Below are 12,376 nucleotides of genomic sequence, written 5' to 3' on the forward strand. Positions count from 1 at the left end.
CCTCTCCCCCCGCCCCTCCCAGGGGGCAGGTCTGAGACCTGAGGCCTGGAATCAATTATGGAGCGGTGGGCACAGCTAACACCCTCATTCAAATCCACCTACCGGGATACGTGTTATAAACTGAGGCATGAAAACCTGAACCAAACAAAGTGAAGGCAGGGTGTACACAGTCACCTCTTACTCAGAGGTCAGGAGGGCACAGAGCCCATCCAGGCTGGAAGGAGGCACTTAAGGGCAACCATGATCTATAAGACAGTCAAGGGAGAAACTGTGTTTTTCCACTTTGGGAAATAGTCAAAGCCTTTCTATTCCACCAAAAATAGAAGTGGAATTCTAGAAAGCAAAAATAGGTGGGCTTATCCGTGTGTGCAGCTCAAGCTTGTCTGCATGGCCAGCAGTGCTGTCATCTCCATGGAATGCGGGCCTGCGTTTCCACAAGGCTGCGGACCAGCTCTGGGGCGGCACCAGCACGGCCACCCTGAACCCTCCCCCGGCAGGCCCTGGCCCCCTCGGGGCCACACGGGCCTCAGGAGTCTGCACCAATCACAGGCCAGCATTGCTGGCTGGCTATGCAGTCACAAGTCCCTGTGGTGGCTGGCACTGGACAGGTAGTGATATTTTCCCATTAGGACCCTCAATGGTTTAAAATTCTCAGAGCCATGCCCACCTCGTGGTGGTGAGGTTCTTTGCATACACCCCCCACCCCACCCCCAAAGGCAGAAACAATGAGTTACACCTGAATGTGCCTGTGTGCTAAGTCGCTTCAGTCGGGTCTGACTCTTTGTGGCCCTATGGACTATAGCCCGCCAAGCTCCCCTGTCCATGGGATTCTCCAGACAAGAATGCTGGAGTGGGTTGCCATGCCCTTCTCCAGGGGATCTTCCTGACCCAGGGATTGAACCAGCGTATCTTGTGTCTCTCGTGTTGGCAGGCGGGCTCTTTCCCACTAGTGCTACCTACGATGTAAACTTTATATAATATTTATGTTTAGCTTACATTTTGTTTTACACATTTTATTTTAATATCAGCTGTTTACTTCAATGATACTTCATTTAAGACAACCTCTCTGAGGACGGTCCCAGAGAGGCCAGCGGCCTGCCCAAGGAGTGACCTGTCCACCAGCAGGGTGGCCCGTCCTGCACTGGCCAGGCTGCCTTCTCCCGAGGGCACTCCCTCTGCCAAGCTAAGTCAGGGGTTAGGATGCAGTTAACAGGCGGGCAAGGCTCAGCAAGGCCAGCAGGAGGGCCGAGGCCCGAGCTTTCCCAGGCATTGCCTTAAATCACTGAGGCTGGGGGAGAGAGGCAGGGTGAGGGGACCCTGGACGGATGCTGGCATGTCACAGGAATCCTGGAAGCACTGGGCATGCCACCTCAGAGGCACAGGGAGCAGGTGGCACCAGGCCTCGGGCAATGGTCAGGGTGTCAGCACTCTGGGAGGTCCTGCCATCATAAGTCACTTCCCGGAGCTCCCATCTGTCCTCAACGGGTCAGGGGACAACCAGCCTGAAACAGCAAACAACAGCTTCTCAGTGACACTCAACGCCCCCACGGTTGCTGCTGAATCAGGTTCCTGGGCCAGCCGGGGGCTCTGCTGCTGGTGGCAGAGGCAGGAGCGGTCCCGGAGACTGTAAGGTGGCCAGTGTGGAGGCCATGCTCAGAGGACAACTCAGCTGACTGATCCCGCCATGCTCTTCAACCGAGACAGTGAGCTGTCTTCTCCCCTCCACACCTGCTGGCTGGATTCCACCAGGACTGGGAGCAAGTGGGGAATAAAGAGACAAGATGAGCTTTAACCAGTCACAACGAACAGGCAGGGCAGAGGCTCCCTGAGAGAAAGCCACAGAAGCCAAAGGCTGCTGGGCATGGTGAGGTCTGGGGTTCGGGGAGAGCGGGCTCCCCAGGGGAGGCAGAGGGCAGGAAGGTCTGCAGGGGTTATTCTGTGTGTGCGCACACGGCGCCTCTGCTGTGGCATCCTCAGATCACTCACACACAGATTTCAGTTGCTTTTCAATTCTTGGTGCATGTGAGGCTGGCGTTTCTTCCAAAGGGAATGTCGTGCCGAGGCGGGTGAGTGGCTCGGCTGCCCTCTCCCACCCAGCCATCCTCCTCAGGGCAGCAGAGATCGGGTTTGGCAAGACCAGAATCTGACTTTTGTGCAATTGAGAAGACATAGAAACCCGATAGTCTGATGGCCAGAAAAGAAATGGAATCTGTAATTATAAACTGTCTCACAAAGTAAGCTGCAAGCTTTCCCCCAAGGCTTCTGAATTCGACAAAGGTTAAGAAAGAATTACACAAGTCTTATACTAAACTCTTCCAGAGAAGAGCAAAAAAGGGAACACTTCTTCACTAATTTCATGAAGTCTAATATAAACTTTGATACTAAAATCTGATCAGTTCAGTTGCTCAGTCGTGTCCGACTCTTTGTGACCCCATGAACTGCAGCACACCAGGCCTCTCTGTCCATCACCAACTCCCGGAGTCTACCCAAACCCATGTCCATCGAGTCGGCAATGCCATCCAACCATCTCATCCTCTGTCGTCCCCTTCTCCTCCCGCCCCCAATCCTACCCAGCATTAGGGTCTTTTCCAATGAGTCAACACTTCACGTGAGGTGGCCAAAGTATTGGAGTTTCAGCTTCAACATCAGACCTTCCAATGAACACCCAGGATTGATCTCTTTTAGGATGGATTGATTGGATCTCCTTGCAGTCCAAGAGACTCTCAAGAGTCTTCTCCAACACCACAGTTCAAAAGCATCAATTCTTCGGCGCTCAGCTTTCTTCACTGTCCAACTCTCACATCCATACATGACCACTGGAAAAACCATAGCCTTGACTAGATGGACTTTTGTTGGCAAAGTAATGTCTCTGCTTTTAAATATGCTATCTAGGTTGGCCATAAGCTTCCTTCCAAGGAGTAAGCATCTTTTAATTTCATGGCTGCAGTCACCATCAGCAGTGATTCTGGAGCCCCAAAAAATAAAGTCTGACACTGTTTCCACTGTTTCCCCATCTATTTCCCATGAAGTCATGGGACCAGATGCCATGATCTTAGTTTTCTGAACGTTGAGCTTTAAGCCAACTTTTTCACTCTCCTCTTTCACCTTCATCAAGAGGCTCTTTAGTTCTTCTTCACTTTCTGCCATAAGGGTGGTGTCATCCGCATATCTGAGGTTATTGATATTTCTCCTGGCAATCTTGATTTCAGCTTGTGTTTCTTCCAGCCCAGTGTTTCTCATGATGTACTCTGCATATAAGTTAAATAAACAGGGTGACAATATACAGCCTTATCAGGACATTATAAAGAAAGAGAAAGTATAGCCTATTTCCCACATAAGTATAGATGCAATATATGAGTGAACGAAATCCAGTAATATACAAAAAAGATAACACATTGCAACCAAATTGGGCTTATTCCAGACATATAAGATTTGTTTAACATTTGAACGTGGCACCCCACTCCAGTACTCTTGACTGGAAAATCCCATGGACGGAGGAGCCTGGTAGGCTGCAGTCCATGGGGTCGCAAGAGTCAGACACGACTGAGCGACTTCACTTTCACGCATTGGAGAAGGAAATGGCAACACACTCCAGTGTTCTTGCCTGGAGATTCCCAGGGACGGTGGAGTCTGGTGGGCTGCCGTCTATGGGGTTGCACAGAGTCGGACACGACTGAAGCGACTTAGCAGCAGCAGCAGCAATTTAGTTCCTCATGTTGATAGAACAAATGAGAAAAATCATACTATCATCTCAATAGGTGAGGAAGAAAACATTCAATAGAACTCAACATGCATTCATGAAAAGAAACTCGTGGCAAAGTACTAATAGAAGGGAATTTCCTTAATCTGATAGAAGGTATCTATGTAAACGACTTTCCTACAACAAATATCACACTCACTGGTAAACAGGGAATGTTTTCCCTCTGAGGTCAGGACCAATATAAGAACGTTTGCTATGGACATTTGTAGTCAGACCAGAAGTGAGGCGAGCCAAGAAAAAGGCAGTGAGGAACGATGTTTGGAAAGGGAGAAATTAAAAAGTCAGCCTTCACGGGCAAAATGATTATGTGCATAGAAAATCCAACAGAACCCACAGATAACTCTTAATAAATTTATTAAGTGAATCTGGAAAGATGGCTGGACACTAGGTCAACACACAGAAATCATCTGCATTCTCTGTAAACCAGTAACCAGCGGTTATAAAATAAAAGTAAATATCATCCAAAGCACCAAATACCCAGGGATGAACCTAACAAAATATGTGTGAACTGTATACACAGAAGACTCCAATAAATTAATGAGGGAAATTGAAGAATCCTTAAATGAATATCAGAATAAACAATAGTAGGGCATCAATACTGTGAGAACATTCATTGTAACCCAACTGATCTATAGGTTAACCACAATTATCATTATTCTGGCAGGTCTTTTGGGGAAATTGAAAAGCCAATCCAAGAAGTTATATGGAAGTATAAAGGAACATGTTTAGGAGAAAATTCTAAAGATGAACACAACTGAAGATTACTGCATCAGATAACGAGACTGTGATATACTCCAGTGATTAAGACAGTTAAGTGTTGGTGTAAGGACAGGCACATTGCCTAGAAGAAGAGGGAGTCTCATATGAAAATGAGTCTTGCTCATGTGGGTTCTAGATTTATGACAAAGGCAGCATTGAAGAACAGCAGGGCAAAGGGCAGTCTTCCCCGTCAACAGTGCTCGGTCAATGGATACCAAATACAAACAGCAACAGCAGGATGAATCCTGACCCCTACCTCACACTGAACAGAAAAAACAATTCCAGGTGGATTACTGCTCTGACAAAGAAAGTTGGGGGACTTCCATGGTGATCCAGTGGCTAAGACTGTAGGCTCCCAATGCAGGGGACCCAGGTTTGACCCCTGGTCAGGGAACTAGATCCCCCATGCTGCAACTGAGACCCAGCCACATTCAAATAAATAAAATAAATATTTTTAAAAAGAAAACTGGAACAATAAACGTTACAGAAGATAACGGAGCATGTCTTCACGAGCAGGGAGTTTAGTTAAGGTTTTCTAAACAGGGCACAGAGAGCATTAACCATAGTAAAAAGGTTGAAGAATTGGATCACACTGAAATTAAGAACGCCTGTTTGTGGAAAGGCACAGTACTGAGTGTGAGAAAAGATCTGAAATACAATGGACCAAACAGTTTGTGTCCAGAATACATAAAGAATTTCTATAAGCAAATGAGAAAACACTGGAGCAGTTTCCCCACCAACAGGGCATGCGTAGGGATCACCAGCTCCTGCAAAGATGCTCAGCCCACGGGCCATGTGAGACCCACACACTCTCCAGAAGGGCCCCAAAGAAGAGGACCGCCAGCATCAGGGGCTGCTGAGGATGAGACCAGCTGGAGCTCTCATGGATGCTGGTGGGAGCAGAATGTGGCTCAACATTATGGAAAACTGGCGTTACCTAACAAGTGGGACACATGTGTCACCTGTGATATGGTAGACATCCAAAAGAAACATGTACACATGTGTGCTGCAAGGCACATATGAGAATGTTCACTGGGGCATTATGCACAGAGCAAAGAACAGGAAGCAACCCAGATCTCCATGGGCTTCCCCTGGTGGCTCAGTCGTGAAGAATCTGCCAGCAATGCAGGAGACCTGGGTTCAATTCCTGGGTTGGGAACATCCCCTGGAGGAGGAAATGGCAACCCACTCCAGTATTCTTGCCTGGGAAGTCGCATGAACAGAGAAGCCTGGTTGGGCTACAGTCCATAGGGTAGCAAACAGTCGGATGAGACTGAGCCACTGACACTCTCACTTTTCAGATCTCCATCGACAGTAGAATGAATTAATATATCATGGAATTAACATTCTGGATGATTAATGTACTCTGGACGATGCTCGGACACAGTGTGATGGCTCCCCCAAACGTGGCGTCCAGTGGAAGAAGCAAGACTCTGACGAGTTTGAGCTGTATGATTTTACTTGTGCCAAGTGAAAAACAGGCACAGCCAACCCACGGCGCTGGAAGCCAGGGCAGGGGTCCTCTGGGAGCCTGGAGGGAGCAGGTGTGAAGGCGACTCCGTGGTGACCAGGTTCTATTTCTTGTCCTGAGCAGAGGTTTCACCATGCATCCACTTTGGGTTAATTTGTCAAGCTGCACACTTGTAAGATGGATATTTTTCTATATGATATTATCCTTCAACAAAACGTTTAGAAACGCATGTGTGATTGTCCCTTTTCATGGCACCACTCCCAGCCACTGTATTACCAAGTAATACATGTAATAGTCGGCTGGAACCCGTAGAATTCAAATCTAAAGCTGTGACCCTCAAGAGCTGACTGCGTGGGAGCTGAAGTCTCCTGGAGAGAAGGCTTTAAATAACTGCACAACCATCTAAACTGTCATTAACCAACTTTTATTAGGCACTCGCTCAGCCTCCAGACCCCCCAGAAGGGCTCTGCCAGGAAGGGAGAAGGGGGGAGGGTCCCTCGGGAGGGTCCCTCCCACGACCCCCTTACCCCTCTCTCCCTTGCCCAGTTTCAGTTCTTAATTGCCTTTCAGCTTCTCAAGAATGACTGCTAACATAATAATTAAGAGGTAACTCAGCAAGAAAGAAAGAAAGAAAAAAGGTCCTTTTACCGGTACTAGTCCATGATCTTAGAATAGTATGTACCAGAAGCCATACTGTGTTTGCATGTTTTATTAAAAAATACCCCAAACTACTACCATGCAAAAGAAGTGGATGCAGGTACTAATTTTGTCTGATTTATGTATTTATTTGCACCTATTTTGTCCCACAAGGAATGTGAGGTGTTTGGCAGTACTGCTGCTGCTGCTGCTGCTGCTAAGTCGCTTCAGTCGTGTCTGACTCTGTGAGACCCCATAGATGGCAGCCCACCAGGCTCCGCCGTCCCTGGGATTCTCCAGGCAAGAACACTGGAGTGGGTTGCCATTTCCTTCTCCAATGCATGAAAGTGAAAAGTGAAAGCGAAGTTGGCAGTACTAATCCCTAGCATTTAGAGTCCCTTAGCTTCACTTTCACTTTTCACTTTCATGCATTAAAGGAAATGGCAACCCACTCCAGTGTTCTTGCCTGGAGAATCCCAGGGACCGGGGAGCCTGGTGGGCTGCCGTCTATGGGGTCGCACAGAGTCAGACATGACTGAAGCGACTTAGCAGCAGCAGCATCCACAAAGCAGTCTGCTGTATGTAGTCCTCACAGTCATGTGTGGTGTTACTGCCCCAGTGTCACCGTGGAGAACCCATGTCCTCCCACACGCTATCCTGGGGGATCTGCAAGCACCCCAAGCTTTCATGGAGAACGTGCTGAATTTGCCCAGGTTTTGACATCACGAACTCTGATGTGACACGTTTCCCCGGAAACAGGTGCAAGCTTCCTGAGGGTGTGCGCTTAGGAGAGGGCCTGCAGATTCTCGGGGGAATGAACATGTCTTTGCAAGATCATTCCAAACTGGTTTCCAGAGCGATTGATCACTCTGTTCCCTGGTGCACTTTTAAGGAGCCTTTGTGCTAGGACTACACCTTGACACCTGACAGGGTGCCTGGGTGGGGGCAGGGTTTCTCCCTGCCTGATACTTCTCTTGCCCAGCCTTCCCCTTCTCCTAAAATTCACAGTTTAAAATATTCTTTAAAATTAAAAAAATTGAAGTATAGATGATTTACAATGTTGCATTAGTTCCAGGTGTACACACACTGATGATTCATTTTTATCTATATCTGTATCTACTTTCAGTTCTTTTCCCATATAGGTTGTTACAAGATATTGAGTAGAGTTTCCTGTGCTATATAATAGGTCCTTGTTGGTTATCTATTTTACATATAGTAGTGTGTTTCTGATAATCTCTGACTCTTAAAATATCCCTCCCCCACCTTTTCTCTTTGGTAACCATAATTTTTTTTTCTCTATTTCTGTGGGTCTATTTCTGTTTTGCAGATAAATTCATTTGCATCTTTTTTTTTTTTTTTTAAGATTACACATTGTCTTTCTCTTTCTGGCTTACTTTGATTAGTATGATAATACCTAGGTCCATCCATGTTGCTGCAAATGTCTTTATTTCATTTCTTTTTTATGGCTGAGTAATATTCTCTTGTCTATATGTACCACATCTTCCTGATCCATTCATCTGTTGATGGATATTTACTTTGTTTCCATGTACTGGAATATTCTTAATATGCAATTTGATTGACCAAATGTTGTATGTAGCACATATGTAAGTTACAAAGCATCGAATCTGAGCTCTCATCTACCACACAACCCAAGACCAACACTATTTCCAGGAGCTCATCCATCCATCTGCTCTTTTCCAAACCTATTCCTGTTGTCTTCCTGCTGGAGGCAATCTCCCCCCAGAACTTTATGTGTCTCACTCCCTTGCTAGTTCGTGTACCGTGTGCACACACACATGTGTGTGTACATACACATACATGTACACATAATAGGTTTTATGTATACATAGTACTATAAACACATAAGTGCCACATGTGTGCCTAAGCCTAAACCCTCGATGATTAGTTTCCCTTGTTTTCTAGGCTCTATAAAATGGCATGCTTTTCAGCCAGCATCTAATTTCCAAGATTCGCCCATGGTGGGTGCTGCTGTCACTGACTCACTGAATGGCTGTACGACCACTTTACCACGTGTGTGCCGTGTATGGATCAGCCCCAATGCAGCTCGTCTTCCCCAGGAAATGGACAGTGGGCTATTGTGAGCACGGTCTGCTGCCTGCCTCCTGAACACAGAAGGAAGGACTCTTCCCGGGTACACTCAGGAGTGAGGTCCTTGGCTAGTGGGGTACACAAATATTCAATTTTATGAGACCAGTGTTTCCCAAAATGGTTGCAAAGCATCCTCCCATAGCAATGATCCAGAATTCTGGTGATCCACATTTCCTCTAACACTTGATATTTGTTGTCAGCCTTTAGAAGTTCTGTCAATATGGTGGCTGTAAACTTGCACTCTTGGGGCCAAGAATCTGTATTTGTATTACTGATGAGACTGAACATCTGTTTACGTGTGTTGTGGCCACACAGTCCCTCTTCTGTCCATGTCTGTCAGGTCTTTTGTCCATTTTTAGTTAGGTTGTGTGCCTTTGCTCATTGGACATTTAGTTCTTTTTCTGTCCTGGATACAAATCCTCTGACAGTTATACGTGTTGCAAACATTTTCTTCCTACTTGCTGTGTACTTTTTTCCTTCATTGAATCTTCTGATGAGAAGTCCTTCTTAATTTTAGTTATGATCAGATTTATCAATCTTACCTTTTAAGGTTAGCCCTTTTTGTACCTTATGAAATTCTTCTTTCCTCAAAGTTATAGACATTCGCCTATATTTTAGAATTTTAAAAGTTGTGTTTTCCTTAATCCATCTGTAACTTAGTTTGGGGTTGGGTGTAAGGTACATTCCTAATTCTAGTTATTACCCAAATGGACAAACACATGTCTAAGCATCATTTATTGAAGTCATTGCTTTCCCCACTGATCTGCAAAGCCTCTTCAGTCATATGTCAAGATGCGTGGGGGTCTGTTTCTGGGCTTTCTCTTTTGTTTCAATGGTCAAGTTGTCCATCTATGGGCCCAATAACAGGGCTTGGTTGACTAAAACTTAATAGTATGCCTCGACATTTGCTGGTGCAAATCCCCTGCCCCCTTCTAAAGAGTGTCTTGGCCATTCTGGACCCTTTACCTTCCTGTTACATATTTTAGAATCAGTCAAGTTGAATGAAGATCCATGTTGGGATAGTTATAAGAATTCCATTGACTGTATAGGTGATTTAGGGGAAAGAGATATTTTTATCTGTTAAAATGGCAGGTCTCTATATTCACTTGGTCTTTCAATAATTTTTAACACATTTTTCTCCTTAAAGATCATACAGTTTTTTGTTAGATTTATTTGTAATTCATACTTGACTACAAACAGGATTTTTCTCAATTGCAGGTTGCTCATTGCTGATGTACAGAAATTGGCTTTCTGGATGTGTGTTGATTCTATATCCAGTAATCTTTCTGGATTTTATTAAATCTAATAATTTAACTGTAGATTATTTTTACTTTTCTGTATATGCAATCATATTACATGTGACTTTATGCATTTCATTCCTCAGCCACATCTGTGCTGTTGTTTATACTCCATTACAATGCTGAACAGCAGTGGAGAGAACCATCACCCTTGCTTTGTCCCTGGTTTAAAGAAAATGCTCCTCACACTTCACCACTTTTTTTTTTTTTTTTAGTATTTATTTATTTGGCTGCAACAGGTCTTAGATGCAGCAAACAGGATCTTTAATCTTCGCTGTGGCATGTGAGATCTTTAGTTGCAACAAGTGGGACTTTTAGCTGTGGCATGTGGGATCTAGCTCCCTGACCAGGGGTGGAACCCAGGCCCCCTGCATTGGGAGTGTGGAGTCTTAGCCTCTGAACCACCAGGGAACATCTGCACCACTGGGTCTGCTGTGTGTAGGTTCCCTCATCAGGTTAAGGAGTTTCCCATCTAGTACTAGTTCTCTGAGAGTTTGTCTTCCTCGGTGTGATGCTGGGTTTCAGTTCAGTTTAGTTGCTCAGTTGTGTCTGACTCTTTGCGACCCCATGGACTGCAGCATGCCCAGCTTCCCTGTCCACCAACTCCCAGAGCCTGCTCATTTATTAACAGCCTTTTCTGCACCTGCCGTGGTTATTATCCAGGGGTTCTCCTCTGAAGTCCTGATGCAGTGATTTACAGCAATAGATTTTTAAGTGTTAAATCAGTTATATTCTTGGGTAAACCCAAGTTGTTTATGACATCTTTGTTTTCATTGTACATATTACTGAATTTTGGGTTGCTAAGTGTTCTGTCCAGGATGTTCCGATAACTTACTTAGGCTTTGTTCATGAGTGAAGTTGGTCCATGCTTTTCCCCACTAGTCATCCTGTTTAGCTTTTGGGGTCAAGGTTAGGCTGGCCTCATGTGGGAGGGGGTGTTTCCCTTCTAGGCAGTTCTGTGCCCAGCACTCTCCTGAAGTTTTCAAGGTCACTATGACCTTCAATAGATTTTCCGTCCTCACTTCATTTGAACTATCTTTTCTTCTTGAAGCACCGTCCCGTTTGGCTTCCCGGGTTCTCAGCCTCCCTGCTCCCCTGTACCCCAGGCTGACGGTGGAGGCTCTTCAGGGGTGGCCCAGGTTCTCTTCCCCATCCTCTCTCTCCGGGTGGCTGCTTCTACCCCCCCCAAGACTCCCAGGTGTGTGTCCCCAGTACAGCTCCCTTTTATGGATCCCCATCTTCCACTGAACACAGATGTCCACTGGGACATCTCCCAGGGCTGCACACAGCACAGCCAGAGGAACCTCAGCTCTTCCCAGGCTCTACCTTCAGTGGTGGTGGTGATTTAGTCATGCAGTCGTGTCCAACTCTTTCTACCCCATGGACTATAGCCTGCCAGGGTCCTCTGTCCATGGGATTCTCCAAGCAAGAACACTGGAGTGGGTTGCCATTTCCTTCTCCAGGGGATATTCCTGATCCAGGAATCGAACCCAGGTCTCCTGCCTTTCAGGCAGATTTTTTACCCACTGAGCTATGAGGGAAGATCCCTACCTGCAGTACAAAGCACATCACCCGGTCACCTGCTCCAATACACATGGCCACAACCCTGTCCACACCCTGTACCCAATCCTCCACCAAGTCTGTTTCCAGCAAGCATGCCAAGTGCCCCTCCCGGCATGTCTGACCTCTTACTATTCCTTCCACTGCCCCTGATGGATGCCATCAGCAGTCCACCTGGGAACACACAGCGCTGGGGCACACCCCAGTGGGTGTCTCATAGTCACCTCCCCTTCTTAACGTGCCCTGGCTTGGGTTTGCATCTCACTCCTCCCAGGCATTGATGACTGAGAAAGGCTTTCTCTCTCCTTGCTGTTCTTTGGAACTCTGTATTCAAATGGGTATCTTTCCTTTTCTCCTTTGCCTTTAGCTTCTCTTTTCTCAGCTTTTTGAAAGGCCTCCTCAGACAACTGTTTTGCCTTTTTGCATTTCTTTTTCTTGGGGATGGTCTTGATCACTGCCTCCTGTACAATGTCACAAACCTCCATCCATAGTTCTTTAGGTACTCTGCCTATCAGATCTAATCCCTTGAATCTATTTGTCACTTTCACTATAAGGGATTTGACTGGGCTCCAAAATCACTGCAGATGGTGATTGCAGCCATGAAATTAAAAGATGCTTGCTCCTTGGAAGAAAAGCTATGATGAAACTAGACAGCATATTAAAAAGCAGAGACATTACTTTGCTGACAAAGGTCTGTCTAGTCAAAACTATGGTTTTTCCAGTAGTCATGTATGGATGTGAGAGTTGGACTTAAAGAAAGCTGAGTGCCAAAGAATTGATGCT

The 12,376-nt window shown here is 46.0% G+C and overlaps 1 long non-coding RNA gene across 3 annotated transcripts in view; it reads right to left on the reverse strand.

Annotated features, from left to right (window-relative positions):
* LOC145538309 (uncharacterized) overlaps positions 1 to 12,376 on the reverse strand; it is a 28,644-nt gene that overhangs the window by 11,569 nt on the left and 4,699 nt on the right. Inside the window, exon 4 of one of the 3 annotated variants that reach the window (XR_014076774.1) lies at positions 2,189 to 3,248. The exons of the other annotated variants lie outside the window; for them this stretch is intronic. This is a non-coding gene — a long non-coding RNA (uncharacterized LOC145538309). Of the gene's footprint in view, positions 1 to 2,188; positions 3,249 to 12,376 lie in introns of those variants that run through there. 3 annotated transcript variants of the gene reach the window in all.

Source organism: Giraffa tippelskirchi, chromosome 2, assembly GCF_054371585.1.
Source record: "Giraffa tippelskirchi isolate mGirTip1 chromosome 2, T2T-mGirTip1v1.2.pri, whole genome shotgun sequence".
Taxonomy (NCBI): Eukaryota; Metazoa; Chordata; class Mammalia; order Artiodactyla; family Giraffidae; genus Giraffa; species Giraffa tippelskirchi.